The sequence below is a fragment of the Pygoscelis adeliae genome, unplaced genomic scaffold (assembly GCF_000699105.1).
Source record: "Pygoscelis adeliae isolate BGI_AS28 unplaced genomic scaffold, ASM69910v1 Scaffold167, whole genome shotgun sequence".
Taxonomy (NCBI): domain Eukaryota; kingdom Metazoa; phylum Chordata; class Aves; order Sphenisciformes; family Spheniscidae; genus Pygoscelis; species Pygoscelis adeliae.
Window position 1 is genome coordinate 2,884,555 of NW_008825428.1, and position 4,566 is coordinate 2,889,120.

Genomic DNA, 4,566 nt, shown 5'->3' on the forward strand with positions numbered 1-4,566 from the left:
AGGAAGTACGGTTGGACGACGCTCAGTGTTCACCGAACACCTTAGTCCTACTACATCCACCTTCTAGCATTGTTTTTTCCCCTGGTCGGTCGTGCGAAGTAAGTTAAAATAATATTTAAGAACAGTTCCAGTCAGTGTTATAACTGCCTAGCATCATAGATCAGCATTATAAAACAATAGATATTTTTCCTAATTTAAAAGGGAACTGTATGTTATATGGGTATGACCAATCTGATGATTTCACTAGTAAAGTCAGTTTAAGAATTAGTAAAGGAAACATACGGATAATTTTCTACATATATGTAGAATTTCCCTTTTGATTTTAATCTCCTGCCTTGTATAAAGCACATATTAACCATACGTCAGATAATTCCTGAAATACATGTGTAGAACTGTAATAGTTGCTGTATCATTTCAGCTACATCATACCTGTGAAGCTAAAAAGCTGGGAAAACATCATATTACAGCTTCTTTTATAAATTAAATGCAAGACTTCCAAGATAAATATGGCTGTAAACACAACATGCACAGGACAGACAGGGCATTCAAGCTGCAGCCGACATTCAGTCTCTTTTTCCATTGAGAAAACAGGAATTATAGAAATGTGCTCAAAAATACCCCACATTATTTAAAAAAAAATAAAATCTTCTATTTTCTTTATGACGGGATGAATTTTTTACTTACGAATATGATTAAATAAATTTCAGGGAATTAGTTTTTTGTGATTGTACTAGCTATATACTTCTGGTCTCCATCTAGGAACTTTTGAACTTCTTGGCTACTTTTAACCAGTTTGACAGAAAGATAAAGTTTCTCAAAATAAGACACTCCTAAATGTCTCATGAAGTCAGACAGCAGGACAGAAGAAAGAGACCCAACTCATGCCGTCTCAGGAAGATGTACCATGATCGCACATAGAATCCGTAGAGGAGAAATATTTTTGGGAAATCCTTAATCCAATGTCATGCTTTAAAGTTCTGCCCCACTTATACGGGTGTTCCTAGCAACTCTTTCCTGGGTGTCCACTGTCTGAAAATGGGTGAGCTCCTGGTAAAACCTTGATACAAATCAATTAAAATTCAATTATCTGTAGGAAACTGGTGTGCAAGTCATGGAATTACTTCGCTGAATGAAAGATGTGGCTGCATCTGCATTTTGAGGTCTGAGTTTACCTACTGGATTAAACTTTTCAAGAGATACAGGGAGAACGAGCAAGTTTGAAGATGATTGTTAAGCTTCTCACATCTGAAAGGGTGAGATTACTATGAATAAATCCAAAATGAAACCAGAAAATTCTAGAGAGCTGCAATTTCTGCAGGATTTGACTTGGCTGAAAAGGGATTTTGCAGGTCATGATGTCAGACAGATATTTGCACTTCAGATATATATTCCATGTAGGATCCCCAGGTCCTTCAGTGTATCTGCAGATTAGGACACTTTTAGAGATTAAATGTGTTTGACTATTTACCAGCCATTTTATGCTGACTAAACAAAAATAGCAAGTATAATATATTTAAAGGCTATCTAAGTTTTTATAGTACAGTTCTACTTTTCAGAATATTCTGAAAAAGATGATTTTTGCAACTGTATTCTAAATCTGTACGTAAGTGATTTCTACAAGCTTTGAGGCACGAGTGATTTTAACTTACGTCTATTGTAATGCCTACCTAAATATCAGCCCTGACTTAAATTTGCTAAATATACACACACATGCAGAACTCCCCTATCTGAATATACTGAATACATATTCAGCTTTGTATATACATGAAACAAAAATCACTGTAAAACTCCATTTATCAATTTCATTGGTGTTAAATCATAATTATACAACACCAGGAAAATAGGCAACTTTTCTGAGCTTTGGGATCAGTATTCTGAAGTTTCTACTTCAAGTTTATTCTCTTTCCTGTCTCTACACTTCTAAACCATTTCCTCCTTTTTATTAGGTCTTTAGGATGCTGTCTGATGATTTCTAATAAATTCTTCTGCATGTTTTTGTGTCCTTTGAGTGAAATCCTGGCTTTGTTGGAAGATTTTGGACACTGACTTCAGCAGAACCCTGATTTTACCTAATCTGTCTCTCTTTTAGAGTCTTCTCTGTCCAGTGAGGTAAATATATTTGTCAAGAATTCTACATTTCTAGCCTGCCTGTTCCCTAACTGAATATTCTGAAATATTCTTAGAATAAATCTAACATTATTTAATTTTATCCTTACTTCTTCCATGATCTGTCATTCCCCAACTAATATTTTTCTCTCTCCGTTTTCATTGTCAGACCAACTTTTCCCCCTCAGAAAAAGAAGTCTTACCTCTGCCCCACTTACTTCATGAATCATTTTAGTTGCTCTTAAAGCTGTCTAAGCTTTTAATTTCTAGTGCATTCCCTGATAACATACTCTCATTTTCTTTCCTCTGTGACATCAGCCTCATAGGAAACTTGTGTATCTCTTGTTAGATAAACCAACAGCCAGTACTATGTTATTTGTATCTAGGGCATTTAGATGCCGTCTTTTCTTGGGTTTTGTGCCTGCTGTCCATTGTCAGTGACAGCACTTCCCTGCTTTCTTTTGTGGCTCTTCCTCATTCTCTCTCACCACTTCTTGGCTGCATCACAGACTTCCACTTTCTGTCCTCTTCATATCAAACGTTTCACTCCCCACTCCCCTTTTCTTTCCCGGTGACTTTCTTTGTACTTTCCTTCTGGTAAGATCTGCAGCACAGGCTACCTCAGATGCCAGATATTTAAAAAGCAAAAAAAATATGATACTTTTAAAAATATATTGCCCCCTTTGTATGTTAAATGCCAGTTTGATTTACCAGGAAATACCCAATTCTAGTGTTCCACTCCAATAAATCATCTCTATATACGTTCTTAAAAATATCTGAAGCAGCAAATTTACATTGTGCAGATTTCTATACATCAGTCTAAAGCAGAAAAAATTATTAATCTTTTACTTTTAACCATAGCACTAATTGCATCTCTCAGACTTCCTTTCAGAGCCCAGCTGCAGACCGCTAGCTGTTTCATATCCATCAGGCTTCCACAGCCCAAGAACAGGCTTTATGTTTCATCATTTCAGCCAGGAGGCACATCTTTTTTATATAACCTGGCAAATATCACAAGAGGAAAGCTCAGCTACAACAGCGGAGGTCAGCCAGGGAAAATAGAAAAAACACAGTGGGTGTTTATTTATGTTTACCTCTGCATGGGGATCGAGGCTGCCGTCCACCCTACATTTAATACATTTACTTCCACAAGGTACAATCTCCACTGACACAGGCTATTGTTTCCTGACATTGTCTGTGAACTCTGCTGAGAAAGGACTAACATCTGAAAAGCTGGTTTTGTAAACCTAACAGTATTAAACAGAACAATTTTATTGGACAACTGGTTTTAAGACACTTCTTGGTACTGCAGGAGATTCATCTCACTTGCTTGGAATTGGACAGACACAGAGTCTGGGATGAATACTTGAGGACAATGCCATGCTCCACCTCACAGAACAGAGGTCCTCCACATCAGTTAAGGACTAACGCAAAAGTGCGAAAAGGAGCCCTGCTCCTCCTCCAGCACCAGAAAAGCGGGTCAATAGAGAAAGGTGTAAACCAGGTCCAAATGGGGACCCTTGGATTCTGTGTATGAAGGGTAGCACCACTGACATACGTCAAAGTTGGGGGAGTTAAAAAAAAAAGTGGTGTGTACGTATGGGTTACTTTCATTCTTTCAGTCTCTATTATTTCTGTTATTAACTTTCATGAAATTTTACCATTAATAATCCTATATGTGTTACTTTCCTCCTAGTTATCACTGCAGTCAATTGCAAATATTATTTTACTCTTTTAATGTTATTTTATTATTTTAACTGGAATACAGCCTTGAAAGTGCAAGCACTATTCATAAATGCAATGTTGAGATTATTAAAGCTAGAGATACGTGAGCATAGTAAAAGATGAGAAAAATGTATTTGGGTTAATTTGTGGGCTTCTGTTCTGCAAGCATAAACTTTGGAAGTCTCTTAAAAACCTCTTGTGTATTCTCAGAAACATCCTTAACTCATTATAAGCTGAACTGTCACTTTTATTATTGTATGTATTAAACATTGCTTAAAATTAAAAACATTAATCAGAAAACTGCTGTCCTAACCAAAGAAAATATTGCCCAGTCTAAAATTCAAATATTAAATTATTTAATTTACAATCTGTGGGGTTCACAAGATCTGGATACAGTGTGCAGTGCCTTTATGTCACTGTATGCATGTGTGTATCACAAGCTTTATACTGGAAATTGCAGAATACTAAAATAGAAATGATGCCAAATCTATGATGTGTACTAGTAAAAAGTATCTTCAGCACCTTCATGAATGGAGAATACTTCTGGCCAGAATCCAGAAGCTGCGGGATAAATCTGGGCATGTGGGTACAGAAATCCATTCGCATACAAAGGACTTCAGGGCCAGGGGCTTCATTCACATGTATAAATAATGCAAAATTATTTTTCTTTGAGAAGGCAGAAGGTCCTTATGGGGACAAAGTTGGTTACAAGATGGTTACAAGACTTAAGAAAAA

At 36.5% G+C, this 4,566-nt stretch overlaps 1 long non-coding RNA gene across 1 annotated transcript; it reads left to right on the forward strand.

The window, feature by feature from the left end:
* Positions 1-12: 12 nt before the first annotated feature.
* LOC103922540 lies at positions 13-4,356 on the forward strand. Its single transcript, XR_663890.1, has 2 exons — positions 13-98; positions 3,419-4,356. It is a non-coding gene; the product is annotated as an uncharacterized LOC103922540 (long non-coding RNA).
* Positions 4,357-4,566: the final 210 nt, after the last annotated feature.